This window comes from Ochlerotatus camptorhynchus, unplaced genomic scaffold, assembly GCF_037179485.1.
Source record: "Ochlerotatus camptorhynchus isolate MF236.1 unplaced genomic scaffold, CSIRO-AGI_Acam_v1.1 ptg000319l, whole genome shotgun sequence".
NCBI classification, from domain to species: domain Eukaryota; kingdom Metazoa; phylum Arthropoda; class Insecta; order Diptera; family Culicidae; genus Ochlerotatus; species Ochlerotatus camptorhynchus.
In genome coordinates this window covers 1,075,725-1,098,668 of record NW_027040807.1, presented here as the reverse complement: position 1 = coordinate 1,098,668, position 22,944 = coordinate 1,075,725, and the positions used below count along the sequence as shown (strand labels likewise).

The 22,944-nt window shown below is 37.9% G+C and overlaps 1 protein-coding gene across 1 annotated transcript in view; it reads left to right on the top strand.

Annotated features, from left to right (window-relative positions):
* Positions 1-22,944, top strand: part of Ist1 (IST1-like protein) — a 175,608-nt gene that overhangs the window by 152,302 nt on the left and 362 nt on the right. The window lies entirely within an intron of this gene.

Below are 22,944 nucleotides of genomic sequence, written 5' to 3'. Positions count from 1 at the left end.
GCTTCAAATTGATTCTACATAGAACGGGACTAGTTTATGTCGATCCCCATCAAGCGAACCGTCTTTGATTGGAACTACAATGCAACAATAGCACGGATGCTTCCTGTGGATTCATTTGGACGAACTTGGTGAGATCGTATCTGATTTTATCTATTTAAACTAAATTTACATGATTCTCTTCAATTTGGCAAATTCTTAATGGAGTTTTCTCCACACTTCCCATTTTTTGTGTATTTGAAATCATAATTGAACGCCAAATGTTTGGTATTATATACTGGGGGAGGGGCAGCCTAAGGGAATCAAAGGATTTGTTGACTGGACGAGGGTTCGTAGATTTGCCAGTCCCTTGTAACGTGATTACAGATGGCCATCTGGTTGTTTTGTCTTCTAGGAGACGAACCAGCCCAGGGCTGAAAGTCTCCTTAATAACGATATATAAAAAAAAAGTTTTGTCTTCTAAAGGTCTTCAATGAAGCTGACCATGCAACAAACCATCAGGCAGAACTTTACAACCGGTAAAGTACATATCTGCAGACATTGGTGGGTTCCATTCACATCACATGTAAACATTACACTCTAAACTAGTTTTACTCAAAATTTCATCATTTTCTTTCCCATGTATTAAAAAGTTATACACAAAAGAAAGTGTTGCATTTTTTCGAATACAATCTTTACTACTGCCAAAGAAAAGGATATAGACAGCGGAAAGGAAGTTGAGGGTTGTGTTGCGCATGGTTAAACAAGATTTCTCTTCAGAACTATCATAGTAAGTATCGATAGTCATCGCTTGAATTTCTCTTGAGAACCATCTTGAGATTCTCCATATAATGCATCAGAATTTAAGCTCGAAGATACCGCGGATTTTATTTTCATAAGCTCTAGGAATTGTCCTTCGACTTGTTTGTCAATGATTCTCAAAATTCCTTTGGAATCCTTCTCAAAATTCTCAGGAAAATTCATCTGAATTCCAAACTTTTGAAACAGATTTCAAAGCAGTCCAAAAACGCTCGATCAAATGGTCTTTGAAAAAGCAACTCAAGCAGATTTCGTGGTTCGGAGAACTTTTGTCAATAATCTTGAACTAACAAATAAAATATATATTGTTGCTGAAGGGAAGGGGGAGATGAGGGCACGCCAATGATTTCAAGCTCTCAATTAATATCTGTGGAAAGGCTTCAATGAATACTAAGCTGAGAGCAGGCATAAGCTCGTGAAAGAGGTGTTAAAGTCAGCAAGAAGAAGATAATGTTATTTTTTCACTTGCATTATATAAATCACACTGTAAAAAAAAACCACATACATATTTGTCTATCAAACAGGGACCACATAGGGCGTCAATCGTTGCTGCCTCGCCCCTGCAGAGAAGCAAACAAATTGTGGTTGATATATTTACTTAACAAACAGGTTCAAAATAAACACCAAAAGAGACATAACCATTCATCACATCTTACGTTACTGATTTCCGAGAAATCATATAGCAAAGGACACTTCAGTTCAAAAAAGGAAGAGATGCTTTTATGGCCTTTTCCTCTTTCACTTCCCTGCTGATTATACGCCTAGGTGTGATTCATCAGAAAACTTGGTCATAACTTCCATTTTTATCCAAAGATCACTTCTAAACGGGGAGAAAGTTTATTCTGGATATAAAACCGTTGTACAACACTGTTTATGATCGTGTCAGAATCAAGATCTTTGTGATGGGTGAGTGAGTTGGGGTTGCTTATTTTAGTTGATAAATGATATAGAACGGCAAATAAAAACCAAACGTTCCATCTTACAAGAAAGGCTCGGGTATCCTTCGCAGAATGTTGATACTGAATCTTAATTTGATCCTAGAAAAATAGACGTGGAACAACGAACAAATGCCACGTGTAGAATAAATTTACCCATGCAGCCGTCGAAACAATGATGAGAACGATTCGATGACACGATTGAGTGACTGTCATCTATCACCCCGGGATGAACTGGATGAGTGTTGATATTCCATTAAATTCAAATAGAACACCGATAAGCCAGAGATCGATCGAACAGAAGTCAATTGATACTAATAAAACTTTTAAATAATTCGTTCGCTGGAAGCATAAATATTTAAAATTGTGTTGGAGACAAAAGCCAGGGCATTAAAACAGTTGCTACTGTTTTCGTTCGATTTCTTCGCCCGATACATTATGCATAAAATGATTAACATATTTTTTCGACAAAAGGTATGAGAGCGACGGAGAGTTCGATCCTGATGGCGTTGCGCTTTGGCCCTCAGCTATGAATATCAATCCCAAGACGGGAGGGGTGGAGAGGGGTAACCGCAGACAGCGATTTTTTTTTTATTTATGAGCAGGATCCTCTGCGTATTCGATAAACTGATGCCTCCCAATCAATTAATGCATCTCGTTTCCCTTTCGGAGGCATTTTTTTATTTGCTCGAAATCGATCTCCGCCTCCTGAAAAAAAAAATGAGGTACAAAAAAAAAACATCCACTTCCAGGGGATGCTGACGAATGATTGACTTTAGCCCAAACCGGCAGAAGGCGAGGACAGCAAAGGCGGTGAGAACGATTATTTTAAATATATGAAACATTAATAGACCATCCAGATACATCGACGAATGTTTAAGCAAATGAATAAATGTTTAAACATTTCGAGAATCGGTTGATGTATGCGCACAATCGGTAAATCACGTAGTGGAGAGTTAATTTTTCAGTCTGCACAAAAGCTGCCCGATCTAGTTATTCCTGTTGATCCTGTTGCTACATCGGAATTAAACGGATATCGACTAATCGATTCAGTACCAGAATAAGTGTAGACATGTCAATCAACTATCGCTGTTTGTGTGATACGAGGAGATGAAATCGTCTGGTCGGAAGGAATAACATTTGATTAATTTGCCTAGAGATATTGATGAACATTTCATGAGCTGGGTGCAGTCTGGACAGAATAAATCGGAGGATTTTGGAATACAGAGTTATCTGAATAATTTATATTTTCATCAATTTAAGCTTTTGTAGAATTTCGTAGATTTGATTTGAATTAAGTAGGCATATGCTATTTTCCATTTCGAACCAACTATACATTAGTGCTTGTACTGGACAAGAACGGATCACCCGAGAGGTCAAATTAATAAATAAATGTTATCATTTGAAGCACACGAACTAAGCAAACACATAAAAATCCTGGCAGAATGGGTGATTAATGTAAAATGCACGGATTAGAATTTCAATCTTCTATTCGCTAATTCAGCATTGAGCAGACGTGCGTGATAGGCTAGTTTCAAATAACCATGGATCTCAAATACCTAGTCAGTAAAGGCATGGTATTACTAAGCCGGAGGCGGTGGGATCGATTCCCGGTCCGGTCGAGGAAATCTTTCGGTTGGAAATTTTCTCGACTTCCCTGGGTATGGAGTATCATTGTGCTTACCATACAATATACAACTTCATGGATAAGTTGGCATTGAAAGATCTCAATTAATAACTGTGGAAGCGTGCATTTAGAATCATCGGTAAAGAAGTGTAAAAAGTCTAGATGAAGAAAAAGAAAAAGAAGCTCTTCGTGGATATTTATAGTGTATCTCAAAATTGATCGACAATGGTGAAAAGATATATTTTTTTTAATCGTGGCTGGTGGTTGAACAGACCCTCTCCAATTTAAACCAAAATTGGTGGAATAACTTAGTATGGGCCAATTTAGAAAAATCTAGTCTTAAGCCAATCGGCCTAACCCCTGCCACTGGAGACCACCCCATATTTTTGACGATTTCTAATAAAGGGTATACCGTTTAAAATCTGCACACACTCAAATTACTCTAATTTTTGATCCGATGGGTAAAATTAATTGAGATTTTGCGTAGACATAGTTTAATGTGTATTGTTTGCACTCTGTGAGTTGGTTTCATCAGGTGCAGATTTTTTTTTTTCAAAATGGTGACGAAAGAACAGTGCGTGCGCGAAAAAGTTTTGTACGAATACTTTGAGAATAAGGATCTGTCGCATCGTGCCATCGGAAAAAGTTGGGAATCGTAAATTCCACGGTGTCTGGTAACACAAAATTGTAGCACGGAAATTAAGTCCGACAGCAGTTGGCTCTCTTCTCTGTTTGTATTGATCAAGCTTAATAACCTCTGATTGTCCTCAACAAGTCGCTGTATGAAGGGCCAAAAACGGATTGGGTAGATCGACAGGCAAAGTCGCCTATACGCATCTACGGAACAATAAAGAATCTTCATCCAGCAACTTGATCAGCTAATTAGTCAAAAAGACAAGCCCCCAGACAGGAAGATGCCCCAATGAGTGGGGAGAAGAGCCCGCCCTTTACCCATGAAATGTTATCAACAGGGAGTTGGCATTCCCATCATCCCCGTCCAAATCGCTTCAATCGGGTGCCCTGTTGAACCGTTGATTGTTATGATTATTGTCAATAATAGTTACATTTCAATGAAGATCGTACTATTCATTTTACCTTTCTTGTGATACTCATCATCACATAAACCAATCTTGAATCGTAGAGCAGGTCCCTCAACAATACACTCGTTCCGATACGGGTCTCTGTGATGAAGCCATCTTCTTCTTCTTCGTGATGTTCACTCACCACCCGGAATGCATGCAAACGAAAAAGAGATACAACAAGGATTAGTTTTTTTATAAGCATAAGTAATAGTTTTATCCGAATACAAAAGTTACCATAATGTGTCTCAGTGCCATTGTCTCACTATGAACCCACATTCAAAGCTACTTTGTGACTATTTGGTTACTTGGATACTCATATAAAATGTTGTACAAAAACCCACGGTGATGGTCCATCGGTTGCGAGTTGCTGCAATATTTCCCAAACTGAAGCGATACATCGCTCATTAATTTTTATCACACTTGTTAATAAGAGAAAACGCGCTTATTTGTCCAGTTTGGTGTGCAATTCACAATATTCTACTAGCGAAGTCTTCATCATATTAAATTTCACAGAAATACCTGGATATCAAAATTAACTGGCAAAACAATTACGAATATTGCTTTTCAACGAAGTCTGTAATGTACTGAAGATAGAAGCACATACGGTATTTTAAAACTTTACCCAGCGATGATTTCGCTTTTCATCGACATCCAGGAAAATTTTCTCTGGCAAAGTTTCATACATTTTGTGCAAAATCAAAATAAACTTGCAAAACAACCTAACATCACAAAAAATTTTGAATGAAGAAATAAGATGTTTTTCGATACATCTTCCCAGTAGTCCCTGGCAAATTCCGCCATCCGGTGCCAAATGGCATATTCTTCAATATGTGTAAGTGTGTATTCCTTCTAACCCCCACTGGCCGACAGTGTTATTATGGAAGAACTCTCTCTACAATGTCGCATTTATGGTCATTGTAGACAGCTTTAGTCCGGGAGTTAGAAGGTGATAGTTCTATTGCAGATCCAGCAACCCATTTCAGAATGTCTGTCACGCCCATTCCGAGGGTACTTTCACTCACAATAAGCCCCGTATGTATGCATCACTGTTATCAAATGGATATTGGTTATATGTACATACACACTTCCAGGTTCGAAAATATTCTTTTCAACCCTGGCATGTATTTATGTAGTTTAATGTTGATATTTAATTTGTAAACAATAATTTGGACAGCTTTCACCATATTCATATAAGGGATTCCTTTGGAATCCCTTGGACTTTTTCTCTAACGTTTCGTATTTCATTCCGTGCTTCACCGGCAATTTCCTTCCGTAGATCTTCCTTGGTTGGTTCTAACATGATTCCGCCTTTTCTGGGTTCTTCTTGTTTTCCGAGGGAGATAAATCCGCACTAATTTCCGTTCCTGGTTCGATGTTGACTCCTTCCTCTCTGGTTGGTGTGGTCGGTTTCAGGTCCACCAAATGTCACTGAATTGCGCTCCGTGTGCGAAAAGGGAATCGTGAGCAAGATTTTCGTGGAGAATACCAAAACTCGAGCTTTCTTACTTCACTAATTTTTAATGCTATATTTCTCTATAGGCATTGTGTACCGTTTTAGTAAGGATTTTGGACGTAAAATCGAATGTTATGATAAGATTTTTCTCCAATGGTGCCAACTTTGCGATTTTCGCATTTGAAAACTTTAACAGCAAGTATCCGACCCCAATCTGATGACGCCAAAACGACAAAAAATAACATGTTCCATTTAGGAGATATTGAATTTTAAAGATAACATGGCTTTGAAATTACTTTTTAATATGAACCCGTTACTGAACATGAAACCGTTTTCATAAAAAAAACCGTTCCGTCGACTGTAGGAGTTGCCTAATACATGCCGCGAATTCCAGGAATGAATCGTGCCAAACCGAATCTGGTTTCTAAATCCTTCATTTCTTCACTGCATTGCTCTGATGTTACAAATTGAACATTTAGGTTACAATTTGAAAGTGCTCATTCGTACAACTATTTTGGCGTTTGTATAGTTATGCCCTGCAGACTGGCTCTTGTCGCCAGCCTTTTCAAGGTACCAGCTAATTCGTCGCTTGGGCCTTTACCGTGTGCCGTTGCAAAATAGTGCCACTGAGCTGGAATCCCGAAGTCTTCATCATGGGAAAGCAAGTTTATCACATTGAATAATTTTTGTTAATTTTCCAAGATTTCAGAAACTCTACAAACTGCCTCTGGAAAGCTATAGCTGTGCTATGCTCAAGAACGTCGGAGATCATGATACAGTTTAAAGGAACAACCTTTCATCGCTCCAAGAAATAGGTGGCAAATAGGTGGACGGTTGCCTGCAGGTTGTTGTAGTGAACCCCTTGTTCGTTGTCCTGGAGCATAAACGAATAATTTTCGGTAAAGTCAGCCACAACAAGAACTTCTCCTTCGTGTAAGTTCTCCCGAGTAAACTAATAGAACTCTGCTTGCCTTGCCACTATGTAGTCGTATTCTCGAATATCTGGTACTGCTTTTATGAATGTTTCAGCATCACAGACTTTCGTTTCTAAGCTACACCGTTCTTGCTGCGTCCATTGCTTGTGCGTAATTTCCTCTATGGAGTTGTCATTCAAATACGAGCTTCTAATCGAATCCGAATCGCCACAAGCTGTGTTGGAACAAGTAATCAAAAAGCACGCCTCCGTAGGTGGATCACAGAGGTTCTGCTTCAGCACGTCTCTGTACAAATTTAACGCTTTTACACCTCCTACTTCCGCTCAATTTGGTAAAACTTTGCACCCAAAAATGTAAGCTTAAAATTTTGGTGAATCACGCAGACGCAAACTGTATGTGTTCCAGCAGCCCCCGCAACCTTCTGGGCGACATCTTCTGAAAGAGCCACGTGTGAAAAGGGCATACAAGTTTTTTTTTGTAAACAAACCTTTGTAGGCCCTTTTCTTGCCAACCGAGGGTCACCCACGAAAACCAACAACGTCATTGGGAAGGGGAAACCTGAGCGACCCTCGGTTGGCGAGAAAAGGGCCTTCAAAGGTTTGTTTACAAAAAGCTTCTATGCCCTTTTCACATGTGGCTCTCGAAATGATTAGTTTCAAGTTCTGCTATAGATCAATTCAACTTACTTTGAATTTTGCGCAAACTCCACGATTTTGGTAGCACTGACAAAATTTGAATTTCGAGGATTGCTTTCTCACAAATCCGAAACTTATCATCTCATCTTCAGCTGCTGCATATTGTCCGCTTCCGGATTTTTTTTTGTGAGAAATGCATTCTTTGTTGAGAACTGCACCAAATGATGTTTTTAAAGCTTTTGTAGCTTTGGAATACTTTTCTACGTACTTCTTCGAGCGGTTCACCTTGGTTTTAGTAATTGGTGACTGACCACCCAAGCAACACGGCTTGTCATAAAGAAGTTGAAAATACTTTGTAATGACTAACGCAAAGAATCACTACTACTTTAATATACATCATTTAATACATTTATACAACCTAAAAAGCGCAAGACGTGGAGCTTATACTACTAAATACTGGTCTTATAACATGTTTTGGAAACATCATAAAAACCAGCGACAAAAAAAAAACAATAAAAAAAACTTGAGCATGGGATTCGATCACTGGTCCTTGGCATGGTAGACTTGTTACTACCTAACTAGACCAACACCGCTTGATGAAAGGTTTGTTATAAGTATCTATCATGTTCTTGCCAATGGCATGAAAATTATTTTCTCGTTCAACACGCCTTCGATCCGTCATGGAGACGTTTTGTTAGTAGCAAAGCGTATATCTAATTGCCAGAATGTTATTTAAACGTATTTTCAACTCCTTATAAGACAACCTGCATATTTTCAGTTGTATTAATTTATGAGATGTCATAAAAAAGTATTTTCAACTTTCTTTATAACAAACCTCCGAATACCTCATAAGAAACTGTCAATCACTGCATGAAGAGACAGTCCGGGTCAATTACACCGTCAATGTTTACGTCAATCTGGATTGATTTTGTATACGACATGTGTTATAGTGGTATTAAAACAGTAAGATGCACGTACAAATAACATTTAAAGATAAAAGCAAAAGAAAACTATTTTGCAAAATGTTGAATCAAAGAAGTATGAAGAAAACATCTTTAAACCACATATATAACGTGGGATGTTTTCTGTATCTCTCATAATACATTTATACAACAAGCCGTTCTAATTCTTTTTCAAAAAGATGTTTTATGTGTTACTTGGGCAGGCGCTTCCTTCTTCTTCTTCGCATTTCAAGCTTATTGCATATCGCATATTAGCTTATTGCGTGCTCTCAACATAGTGTTCTAAATGCATTCCCACAGTTATTAATTGAGAGCTTTCGATGCCTGCACCATTTTTGCATTGGTATAATTGTGTGGCAAGTCCAATCATACTTTTATGCCCAGGGAAGTCGAGAGATTTTCCAACCCGAAAAATTCCTAGACCGGACCGGGAATCGAACCCAGCCAGCTCCAGCATGGTCTTGCTTTGTAGCTGCGCCTTTGCCTACTGAGCTAAGGGAGGCCCAGACCAGGCACTTCCAGCGTAGTGTTAAGAGTTGAAAATGATGATTCGAGGTTTGCGGTTGCTTCTATATCATCGTTGTCATTTTGAATCTCTGTTTTAAACATAAAACAGCATGAAGACAGAGTATATTACATGGATCCCTTTATAAAATGTTATTTTACCAGGTGCATCCAGGTCCACCCAAGCTTCGGCTGGACTAGGCATAACCATAGCATCTACCGTAGAAATATGATTTTTTTACAATTGTAGTGAAAGTGAAATAATTTCACTACTATTTAAAAACTTACCGTTTTCAGCATGAGTTTTCTTGTTCAACGATTCATCTAGCAAAGCTACTTTCGCAGTGTTTTCTCTAAATTCTCGTAATATTCTGTCGAAATAGTTTTCAATTTTTATCGCCGAAAATTGGCATGCACATTTAAAGGATTGCAGCATTGTTCTTGCTTGGCTGCATAAAATCAACCAAACTGATTTGCATGGCTTTCACACACAGGTTCTGAACAGCTTCTATTCCCGATATGAGAACTGCCGCGAGGACCTATGTAGTTTTCCGACGGTACATTTTCTTTTTAAGCACAATCCAATTGAACACACCATTTACTAATCGATAGTAAGACTGCAAACGTAAGCTGGATTCATTCTGACGTATCTCAGGTTATTTTCGTAAAAAAAGCTTTTTATTATCAAGATGGCCGTGACAAACTAACGGGTGATAGCTAAAAATTGAGATTTTTCGTTTCGAGCTGTGAAAAAAAAGACATGGGTACAAAAATGAAAACTGATGTACTACATTTGAGGCCATACAATAATAAACATTTTAATACAGTCTGTCATCAGCGGTACGGCGTGGCTTTGTCATGAAATGTCAAGAAGAGCATTGTAAATACAACTTTTGTATCGATTTGTCGAATACATCTCTTGATGTTATCAGTTATTTGGATACAATCAATAGCTCTCGAATGTTTCGGATCACAAACAAGCTAAACATCCAAAATAAGAATCTATTGGACGACTTTAAGAAAATGTCATTTTTGTTTTCAACTGCAAAAAACGCAAAGTTGGCAACAGTGACCAAATTCTCTATATCGATGCGAACCAAACTTTCTATATCGAAGCATTTTGGAATAAATGAAAAAAAAAAAATAATAAGACATGTTACGCTTAAAATTCAATATCTCCTAAGTGGAACATCTTATTTTGGTCCACAAGTGATTCTTATGTAAAAAACTCCGCTGAACATTTTGGCGTCATCAGGTTTTGAAAAAAACAGTGGAAGCATTCTAAGATATTTGCATTTTAAATTTACAAATGCGAAAATCGCTAATTTGGCAACACTGGAGAAAAAAATATCTGATCATAACATTCGATTGTACATCCAAAATCCTTATTAAAACAGTACCCAGTGCCATCTATATATTTAATGGTTGCAAAGAATTAAAACAGTAAAAATTGGTGTTTGTAAAAATTGGCAAAAAATAGGGTGCTCTTCAGCGGCGCGAGGTAGGCCGATTGGCTTAAGACTTTGGATTTTTCAATATTTCCACCAAGTTTGATTCAAATCGGAGAGGGTCGATACAACTGGCTCGGTTACTTGAGATGGAATGATCCATATATGTCTCATTTCACTTGGTTTGAGACGGGCCCGGTGTAAAGGTTAGCATCCATGTCTTTTACGCTAAAGGTCACGAGTTCTAATTTCATTCCCCGACAAGTCACGAATGACCTAAAATGTATTAAAGTGACTATAAAATGGAAAGAATAATATGCGGGGAATACATTATTTTCTGAACATGTTTTATAATATATAGGGGAAAAGACTCAAATGTTGGCCTATGGATCTAAGATTGGGCCCATCGCTAAACATCTGCTATTTATCAATTTTATCTAGATGAACGCGTCATTGGGACGGTAGTAAATGGATATTTTTGGTCACTATTGAAAATTTAGTCGATTGCTGAATTTATGTGTGGGGCCAACATTACATCCATTTCCCCTATTATACAAATAAAAACATGTCATGGAGCTAAAATTAATGGATTTGTTGTAATGGTTTTCGTAAAGTTTATCGAATATCCAATAAAATATTTGTTTTTAACGAAAATCGTTTATATTTGGACATTCGGAACATTTCTCGGCAGTCAAGTGAATTTGTTCTTTCCCAGGGCCCCTGGGCCACGATGGAAAATGAACAGGTGGGCAGGAACTCACAGTCTCCCAGTGTTGGTGAGTTCTTTGCCGTTAATGTTCACGAAAAGTTCACTATTTTGCTATACAGAAATTCAAAACAAAAATTTTATCTGCGGATTTGAACAGTTTTTGACCTGTTTCATACTACCGGAAGGTGTATGCTGGTCACAAATGCCGTGCCAAACTGATTTCCTACTCAATTAATCAATCTTTGATGTGAAATTCGCTAATAAACACGAGGCGCATTTCGTATAGCAAACATGCCATAACAAAATGGGCATGGTTCATTTAAGTAAACAAACTAACACTTCTTCCGACTGTTACACCTATGTATTAGCCGTCTCGCCCCTGGGCCATCTTCAGAGTTAAATATTTAATCGTTCATGTCTAGATACTTTTTGCTTGTCTGTGTTGCTTGAAGCTAGAGGGTTCTCCCCGGGATTATGAAAATCTCGAATTTAAGGATTTCCCGAACATTGAGTTTCAATAGCCTGGAATCGGTAACCACCGCATCATTCGATGTTTGTTTAAAGAAAAATTTATAATTTCTTAAATTTAAGCAGTTGATTGATACATTATCATCACTTTTTTTTGTGAGACATAACTTCATTACATCAAGTTCATCGGTTGAGTTACCTGTTATTTCATGTATGAGATGGATAATTGCTAGGTAGGTCATGACTTTTCATACACATTTCCTGACAGTTGGTGAAAGGTCATTTGGATTCAAGCTGCTGCACGGGTAATTTGAACATTTATTAGCTGCGTCTTGGGTGATTTGCCCATAATTAATATCGGTGGATTTTCACATTTCTGGCGATCTTGCCAGGAGACGAACCTGGAACCTTGGAGACCCCCGATAGGTAATAAAGGCCAAATCACCCACTTGCAAGGAAAATTGGAAATTTGAGCCACAGGAGAGCACGCGACCGGGACGGCCGTTCTGAAAAACGAGTGATGACGGATTTGCAAAAAAGAAAAAAATCGTCTCCTCGTGGTGACACGGCACCCAAACCCATTGGGGTGTGAAGCAGTCACGCTTACTGCTACATCATCGGCGTCGGAAAGCTGACACCGTTACTACCGTCAGTGAATTTGTTCACCGTTACTACCGTCAGTGAATTTGTTTTCGTTCACGAAAACGACTTACGTGTAAGAGAGTTTTTTTTTCGGGTTCCACGAAAATTTGCTTCAAAAAATATCAATCCCCGATGTACAGAAATGAACATCGCTTTTTGATTTTAGGTTGTGTAACTGGGTGATGAACTGAGACAGTTTTCAATTTCATAGAATTAGAGATATAAAGAAGATCCCGTATTTGTGATATGTTATGTGAAATCCTTTGCCTTAGAAGAATAAGCTGAATCTATTACATGACACAATTTTCGAAGTTTTGGGACTTACAAACATTTAAGAGGTCCCAGGCTTTGATTCTTGGCCAAGAAGGAGGATTTACAGTTGGAGAAATTCAGGGGATCTCACACTAGGAGAAAATTCCAAAAGGAGATTTTGAACCAAAGGAATGAAATTCAAGATTCTAAATAAAACAAATAGTCTTGGTTCTTCATTTTGAGAAAAAAAACTGAGAAATGATGATGCAATTAAGATTCCTTGGAGGCAGCAAATATATTTTTGAAGAGTCGGAGTCGGAATATTTTTCAGCCGTGCCTAAAACTTTTAAAAGTGTGTCTCTATTTCATATGTGTAAACTCATCACTCACTCAACATTTAAGCAAAATTCATCATCATTTGCAAGAATATTTCTTTATCCGATGCTATGTACAATTAACGAGAAGAGCGCGATAAGAGGTTCACTTGCATACCATGTACCTACATACCTTCTGGAGGAGTGAACTAAAATGCCTCCCTACTATAGAACAAGCGAAAGTTGACATCTGAGGTGGAGCTCCTTTGCGTCATTCTTCAAAGATGATGACAATAATAACAACAACAACAACAGTGGTAGCAAGACTAAGAAGTAAGTACTGCAATTGAGCTCCTGAGCAGCAGATACCATGCGCCAAAAGAGCTGCTCTGTATGTTAACGGTAAGATACAGAGCTAGATATGCTAATTCCTCAGCTACTGTTTGCGAGGCGACTACACTTTACTTACACCCCGTACATGGTCGTGTGGCTTTTAGTCATATTCCTTCTTGTGCATCTTGACGAGAAGAGCCCACGGAGCGAGACAACGAACGTATATAAAAACGTGAGGAGGCTTGTAATTTATCTTCTTTGGACCAACAGTGAGTGGTTCGCGTATTTTGAGAGAGGCCTCCGCTTCGAAGCAGTGAATGAAGTATAACCATTTTGAGTAGCTTCGGGCGATCTGGCATAAGGAGACGAATGATGCTGGGTGGGAGAGAGAGAAAGATTCACGGATCTTTGACAGCAAGGCGTAGAACTTTGCGGCTCCTCGTCGAGTGAAGGAGGCAAAAATGAATGTAAAGATTAGAGATCTTTCGCAAATTTATTTTTATTTACTCTTACATGGTACATGGTTTATCAAAATCATGGTTCAGTTTGTCCTCTTGGCCTTTGAAAGGACACGTTGGGTTGTACACACGTTCACGAAACTTCCACCTAAAGCTGAAAGTGAAACTATTGGCTAGAATCACTATCCGTTCCGTAATTTCGCTGCGCACGATTCCTACTCTGTACAACATAATTAAAATCGAAATCGTGTTAATTACTGTTATCACACTGCCCAATCCAATCCTCCGCGTACGCCCTTCGTAATCGATAGCTGCTTACCCGCTGGAACCTGCTTAACCTCGCGAACCCTAACCAGCCGGCGTGATTCGGTGTCCCGTGTGTTGGGACTGAAATTAAGCCAAATCACGAAATGAGCTCCTGGTGCAAATAACAGCAACAGCTAGTATCACGTTTCCGAATCCTTCGTATCCCACGTAAATACCGAGATACAAATACTTCGCATTGGGATTCTCGCACTGGAAGGCTTCGCTGCTCACCTACCTGCATCACATGCACCACGTGAGGGTGAAATCAGATAAATGGCTGATACCTACCTACTTACCGAAGGTTGCAACCAGCAAATCACCGGGGAACATCTTAATTTTTTGGGAAGCTACTTAAGAAGCGAGAAAGAGATAATAAGGAAAGAAATCTCTGATCGAAGCCAGACGACTTGCGGTCTCAGTCCGGAGGTACGAACGCGAGCAATTAGCTTCACGTACTGGTTTACTCTGGTGAGCGGTAATTTAAGAGCTAATTTACTGAGATGCCTGCGCAGAGCATGAGTAGTCAATAACCGGTATTAATGGTGGATAAATGATTTTCTTATCGTTGATGACGGCATGGATTCAGCAATCAGATTATAAAAAAAGACTAGTTTGGTTAGCCTTTGTCTCTTAATCAACACTAAAATTTAAATTTCTGTTAAAATCCCAAGATACACTAAAAAAGTTCCACACATTTGAAAATTATCATGTGGAACTTCGCATAATATTCATTTACCCTCACATGACAATAATCCACCTAGAAATACACATTGAGTTTATGTCTGACATAGATATAGATGTAAATCTCAAAAACTCATGAAGATTTTGTCTAGCGTTTAGCTGTTGATATTTTTATGAATGATTGCGTTAAATTGCTATCCAACAAAAATGTGGTGGAGGTGTTTTAATACAGAGCGTTAGTGATTAATTATAAAGGTAATCATGATTAATGATTTATGATTTAAGAGTGGGCTTCGTGGTTGTCTGATTAGTGACGTCACCCGTCATTCAGGTGTTTTGTGTGTGTCACGAAGTGAGTGTTCGATTCCCACTCCAGTCGGTGTCACTTTTCGTAACAGGAAATTTCCATTCTGATCTACCGGGTGTTGTGTGTTGTGCGTTGTCTAGTCTGAATGCTGAACACTTAATTAAGTCTGTGCAACCACTGCACTATGGGCAAAAATTACCCAAAATTCAATGTCTCAAAAGCACGCTGGATTCCGGTCTTGAACAAAGACTTATGCAAAGGGGAAAAGGCTGGGTAGATTTTCACAACGTTATTTTCATTAAATATTAGTATATTAAGCATATTTTTTGAATACTATACCTTTATGAAACAGTTCATGAATTAGGGGTAGAATGCTTAGGGGATTTACAGGTTAAAGTGGTTCCACGGTTACAATTTTTAAATTCATTAAAATGTCGAACGGTGAGATTTTTGGGTGACTCAATAGATTGCCCGCAGTAAAGAACATAGAATTTTTGAAATATTTAGGCATATTGGGGTAACATTAGCTTTTGAATGCTATCTTATTTTTTTAAGAGTGACCTTGAATTCAGATGACAAATTGTGGACAACATTGATCGTTGAGTCCATTTAATTATATACTAAGGAATTTTGGGATGGACAACATAGGGGAATGTGTGGTAAATAAAATCTTTTTCATGGACTATATTTTTTTTTTTAATTTAAATTGAGTGATTTTCTGAGTGAACTAAAATACTTTTTTTTTAAACTATATCGAGATAGAATGAACCTTATTTTATCATAGGATTTAAAATGGGTATACCCCGAGCATTCTTTTGCTACAAGTAATTATTTAACTTCAATTCATATTACTATTTTGCTGAAGGATTTAGCTCATTGAACCCATTTATGAATACTAGAGAATTTTGTGTTGAACATATGGGGGAGTATGGGGTGAAATAATTTATTCGGAAAAAGAAGTTCTTAATTACTCAAAGATTTATAGCCTCAGTGTAGGAGTTGTGGGAAAACGGGGAAAACATACTTTGTTCGAAGATTTCATAAAAAAATTCAACTTGAACTTAACGTAGGACCGCTAGTGGACGGAACAAATATGTTGATCATTTAGTTTCCGTTTTTAAATTGATGGTCCTGAAAAGGGCCAGTTGTTTTTCAAATGGTGGCCACACCAGTGCAAGTCGATGCCGACCTAGTCATGCTGCCTATATGCTCAATAGACATATAATATAGAAAATATAATTTCTTTTCAGATTTTTAAGTGTATACATAGATTGTAGCTTTTCTACCACTGTAGCAGCAACCAGAATTAAATAAAATGCTCCATTTGCAAAATATCACTTTCATAGTTCTTCTATTCTCCACGAGTGTCATCTTTGATTTGCCAATTGCGGGAAGCCTTACCTCCGGTCGATGTGGGTGCTTTCGTCGTGGTCCGTCTTCGTATTGGTGCGATGCGTTCTTATCCGTCCGTTGCTCGAGGAAAATGACGAAGAAAACGATTCCGCAAGCGTTTTTATTATCGCTGCTTTTGTCCTCCCTTCCTTTTTATCTTTAGTTTGCACAGTTCGAAAAAGTTGTGTAAATTTCTATTCAATGATGCACATAAATGGAGCGTCACGTATCATTTACGTTTACATTACATATCATGTCATGTTCTGACACATTTCATGCAATGTAGCAAATATTGTATACAAAAGCCCATCTTTGTAAACAACATTGTTTGCAAGTTCATCGATTGCGTGAAATGAAATACAAGTCTACGTGAATGAATGCTTACATCACTATTCAAATTCAAAATTTTTATCTGTGTCGTTAAATATTTTTTTAATTATTACACTGGAAACAAGTTGAAAGGTCTTGTTTCTGTGCAAAATATTCAACACAAAATGTGCGAACAATACTTTCAAATTTTTTATCACATGTTGTTTGTTGTTCTTCGATTCTTAATTCCACAAAGTCCAAATTCTTCAATATTTTAAAAGTTTGCATTTTGTGCAAGCTTTTTAACTTAAAATTTTAGCAAATATTGAACAAGTACATTTTTTGTTATTTTGGATTTAACACGTTTTTAGATTTTTTATTCCAAGAAAATCTAAGCAAATAATGGCATACACGTAAACGAAGAATGTATCATATTGAATGTTAGTTGCACTTCATATCATCCTCCACAGCAAACACCGCAGCGAATGAAATAAGTTGACCTTGCAGTGCAAGCATTTTTTGATTTATAACATTGTAGAACGACGCGCACACTTACCACGATTCTCTCAAATTCCCGTTCGGCTAAAAAAAGCATACCAAATGGAGTCATCGTACTATTAGCGCTTCTTATTCGCTTTTGCCTATCCACGTTCCGAAGCATGGAGAGAGCAATGGAGAAAGCACAGGTCTGATAATCGCAAAGTTCGTGGTTCGGGACACCCCTCACCATCCCTCTCCAAAGGGGGAGTTTGGTAAAGAGAAATGAAAAAACCGATTTGTGCCTTCCTTAAAAGTTGTCCTAGCTCGCTTGTCTAATATCTATATACAATCTTTACACTGCCGTACTCTAACGGAACTATCAACTCTATGCTTTCATCTACTCCATCTATCGTATAAAAATTACCACTACAGTCTGTTATTTGAAATTAGCTTTTTTTCTAATTTTTTCAACATAATTAATTTCACTTACTAATACACTCCACATGTATCGGTCTACATTTTCTTCCATTGGACTGCAGCTCGATATATCTGATCCTTCGTTCATGCGGTCTTCACTAACATCCTGCGATGATGCTTCCATGCTTCCATCTATTAACGTCCTTTTAAAAAAAACCACCTTGAAGAGGTGGATATAGTACATTCAGGACGGCCAAATCGTAACCAGCACCAAGCGATTAGCATCCCCAGGTAGCGATAATCACTGGCTACTTAGAGTTGGCTAAAACCTATCTATTTGCTCTGTCATCATCATCACTAGCAATAGGGACTTATAAACAATAGTGCATTAGGGACGACGATGATCCCCCGTTCTTGTTCGCATTACTGACACAGAGGTCGCAAATCGGCTGATCAGCTGGCAGAGCCCAACAACCATTGATAAGCCCTCTTATGCACCTGCTTTGCCCGGCTGCGATGATGAATCCCTCATTATTGAAGCAAATTTTACATCGTCCTATTGGGTAGGTAGCGTTTAGCTACCTAGTCCTAAGCGCCTGTTTTCGTCCTATCATACATAAAGCATCAAATATATCTATGATTATTTCACCGTGAACAAATCTAAAATACGTTTGCTACAATAATCAAGGTCAAAAGTTACAAAACAAAGTCCATAAGAACGCATAGTATTAGATTAACATACAACGGTACATGCACAGAAAATAAAAAATGCATTTTGCTGGAGATGTAAACTACCCATAATCGCATATCAGTCCCATATTTGCTTGATATCTTATCCATATGGGACTGATATCGTGGGTAGTAAACATCTCTGCATGTAAACTTTCCTTTTACGTAAACTAGCAACTTTCAAGAAATACTGCTTACAAAGATGGACGCCTGTAAACTATGTTTGGAATATTTTATGAAATGGCTCGTAGCTTCCCGACTAGAAAGGAATTACAAAATGACATCAACTTCTGTCATTAATAACGGTTTGCTGTTTCAGTTTTTTCTTCCAGTTATTTTTTTCTCAATGAACATTTAATTACCTACAACCTCTTCTCAAACGTCAATCAGATGATCAGATTAATAATTTTCAGGTTATGGTTTTTTGAAAAATATACTCCATTTTTCTAAAACGCTTTTTTTTCCAGAAAAAAAATTATATTTAAATGAAAAATGCAGCCATTGGTAGCAGTGAACAGTGATGTTTCATTCAAACATCCATGTCTAACCGGTTTGCGTTTTGGGCTGGAAATGCCCTACAGGTAGAAGATGTTTTGATAGATTTTCTGTTATTTTAACCAGGTCGTGTGACACATCTAAATCTCAATCCTAGATGCTCGAAAAATCTCAAGCTGGCATATCAATCTACAAAAAAATTACTTTTATTTTTCGCATCTACTTGCATCGCGCTTCATCTTTGTGTATGTGTTTTTCTTCTAACCCCTATTACAGATCCAGCAGCCCATTTCAGAATGTTTGGAGAGTCACGCTCATTCCGAGGTTACTTTCACTTACAATAAGCCCCGCATGTATGTACTACCTCTATCAATTGGATATTAGTATTTCATACACACTTCCAGGTTCGAGCATAGTCTTTTCAAACCTAGCGCGTATTTATTTTAATTTTGATGTTTAATTTATAAATAATAATTGGCTCGGTCTCACCATGTTTCGTTGGTCTGCCGCTATTGATTGCTTTTTTTGGAATCCCTTGTACTTTTTCTCTAACGCTTCTTATTTCATTCCGCACTTCACCGGAAATTTTCTTCCGTAGATCGTCCTTGGTCGGTTCTGACATGATTCCGCCTTTTCCGGGTTTTTCTTGTTTTCCGGGGGTGATAAACCCGCACTAATTTACGTACCTGGTTCGCGTCTTAAGTCGCTGGTCCACCTAGTACTCGGAATGAGTCATTGAATCAATGTAGAGATTAGTATGAGAGATGGTGTTATATGAAAAGTGCGAAAAGATAATGAATGGAATACGAAAGGGATTAGTTTCACGAAATGATAGTTTCATCAGATTCACCAACTAACCATACTGAAGCAAAGTAAGTAAGTACAAGCTATATTGCGACTATGGCCGTCAGAATGGTTTATCGGTTTCGAAGTGAAGTATTCCTAAAAGTGAAGCGTTATATTTCTCAATGTTTTGATTTTATCCTAACGTTACCTCAATGTTATGTTCCAGACAAACAGACACAACTCATTGAACATTTGTCATTGTAAACCCTACCGCTATCTGTCGTATACACTGTGATGGGCAATACACTCAACAGATGGCAGTTAAAAACAAATTTCGATGAACATCTTAAGCATGTTATGTCTGCTTGTCTGTCATACCTTCACTATCGCAACTTCGGGTAATCCGCGAAAGTGCTTGCATTTTTCTCAGGCACTTTTGATCTAACTGCAATCACTCTCTCATACTCGAAATGTGCCACGACCAAATTGGCTCCACGACGCCCTATACGCTCTCTGACCAAAGCGCAGGGCTTCATGTGCATCATATTAACGAAAACTAAGGCTGTTCGCAATGCTGAGTTTCAAAATTGTTTTACTCATTACAGAATATCTGGTGATTCACGTCCATTCCTATGTCACTTTCACATACAATAAGCCCCGCGTGTAAATACTACCGTTATCCTTTTTTTTTTGTAGTGATCCAGTGGCAGCACTTGCTTAAACTCTACACTGGACCCCTTTTATTGATAAATTTTGCTTCTATGAGCCTCTATTTTAAATCAACACACAGACGTTCCTAGGCCCGTTTGGTCACTGTTGTTTTTGTGCTGATCCAAATAGTTTTGATAATATAATTGCGCATTCTTTTTTTTTTAAAGGTTGATTTTTGTCCCAGTCTTGTCTTCTGTCGTCACTTATTTTTTCATTTTGTCTTGTGTATTAACCCCCACTTGTCTTGTTTATTGTGTCAACTTGTGTCTATTGTCCTTCCCCATTTGTTTTTCGTTCTGTTACTCTGTCACGACTAATTTAATTGATATATAAAAATAGTAATATCAATTACAGGATAATATGGTTGTTTCTCGATTACTTTTTCAAAGGGAAGCACCAGCTCCTGCAAACAATGCATCCGATCGTCGATCCGGCGCAACCGGCAGCTCGCGCACGCCTACTAACACCACTAACAGGTAGAGGAAAATTTCCCTATCTGATTATAGTGCTAGCATGCGTGGGCGAGCCATCAGCTACGCCAAATCGACGACCAAACGCACCGCCTACAAAAGCCGATACGCTCCCTTGAAAAAGTTATCGAGATTTCAACTAATTAATGAATTATAGACAATTACCTCTCATGATCCTTGGCTCCACTATGATTTAACTTACCACTTTTTGATTATTTATCAAATACCTCACCGAGTATATAACGCCCCGATGCCTTGTTGATTTCTGGTCTCATTTGGATTGGTCCTGAATTTGTTTGATATCCTGTTCGAAGTTATTCTTTTCCTTCTCCTTAGTCAATTGAAATTCCCGTGTCTCACGTCATATGATTCGCCATTCATAAAGATAATGGGTTAAAAGGGAGTAAAACATACATAAAGGTAGATTAGTATTAGTTGTACTTGATCCAAAGACTAGAAAGAAGCATAGATAACTTAGTAGGAAAATAAAACTAATATATAACTAGTGCAATGGATAAGTGTTAGTTCCGGGATCATTTTAGTGTTAGTAGTTATGTTAATTTTGATCCGTATTCAGTCCTGCCGGCCCCTCCAGCACTATTTGCAGCAATTGTGATAAGATTATGCGACACTGCTACTACTACTATGTTAGATGTATGACTTGTCAATTTTCGCAACGCAATGTCTTTCAATAAATCACTCAATCACTTTGATGTCTTAAAATTTTCTCAAAAGGGTTTTGTTGACACATCATACCTTACCTAAAGCACAACAATCCTAATTCTTATTTCAAACCTATCAACATATTTAACACATCTTTCCTAAAACTTTTCTTGTTCGTAAGCGTCTGGTTGAAGACATGATTTTCGCTATTTACATTGCCTGTAATTAACAAATACACTAAATAGGAAGATTTATTATACAACTTCAAAGGCTAGTCGCCTCCCTAAGCGGACCCCCCGCGTCCTATCTCTTATGTTAATTAACTTTCTGAATTCTCTAATTGAAGTTTATTTAATAAATAACTGAAATCTCTAATCTACCTACACAATCATAACCCATGCTTTTAAACTTAAATTTAACGTGTTTCAAGTACTTCTGGCTTTGACCTTCAAGTGACTAAAATGCTTAACTTTGAAGTAAGTTTCCAAGCTAATTTTAAATTGTATATTGTATAGGGTAAATGTTCCAATTACGCTCTCACGTTTCCACTATGTCGCACCACAAAAATACATATGGGTATGTCACAATAGAAGCACACCACAGTGGAAATCCCGAGTCATAGTTCAAACACTTATCCCAAATCAAAATGAAGCATATAAGATTAGTTACAATACCATGTACAAAAATGGTGTTTAACATTGTTCCCTGAGTAATACCTCAATGAAAACAACAATGAAAGCTTGTCACGCAAATAGAAGGAGCATCGATGGGCACTTTCTGAAATATTTCAATAGTATAATTCCCTTGCAAACCCAAATAAATCTATCTGCGCAAAAATAAATAAATTAAGAGTGATTTGCGGCAAAACCCGCCAGTATCACACCCAACGTCAGTGCCTATACGTAAGCGTACTACGACGCGGCTCTCAATCGAAGGAGTAACAAGTGTGATACTATCACTGCTAGACTAGATCTTTGGTTCTCTCATGCAGTGGTTTATCAGAGAGAGGAAGCTTAGTAATCCCAATTGCCTGCCCATGGCGCCATTCTATCGCGGCATGAGCCAGCAACGCCGGCCATAAACCTACCGTCTCCAACACACCACTAAAAAGCATGAAATTAAGCCCGCCCACCAACATCAAGGTGCAAAAACTAGCCAAGGGGAGGGTATAAGCCCCGCGTGTAAATACTACCGTTATCATATCGATAACGGCACTGCAAACACACTTCTAGATTCCGAAAAGTGTAGTTTCAAAATTCGGCATGTATTTAGTAGTTTAAGCATATACACAGCAAAAAATAAATTTTAATATTACATCCAAGAGGATGTACTTCAATCGTGTCGAAAATCTCATGTAATTTTTATGGTCACAAAAATAAACAAATGCAGTAAAAGCAGCGTAATGTCAGTTCATGCACTGTATTAATGATAATTTTTGTCCTTTTTTGATTACTAGCAATTACACCATATTTTTGACACGATTGAAGGGCATCCACTTTGATGTGATATCAAAATTATTCTTTTGCTGTGTATAATTAGTTTATAATTAGGTAGATCTCACTAAATACCGCCTCCGAAATAGTACCGCACTGTTCGCTCGCGTAATCTTATTTTTTTTAAATAACCAAACTCAGCACTAATAAATA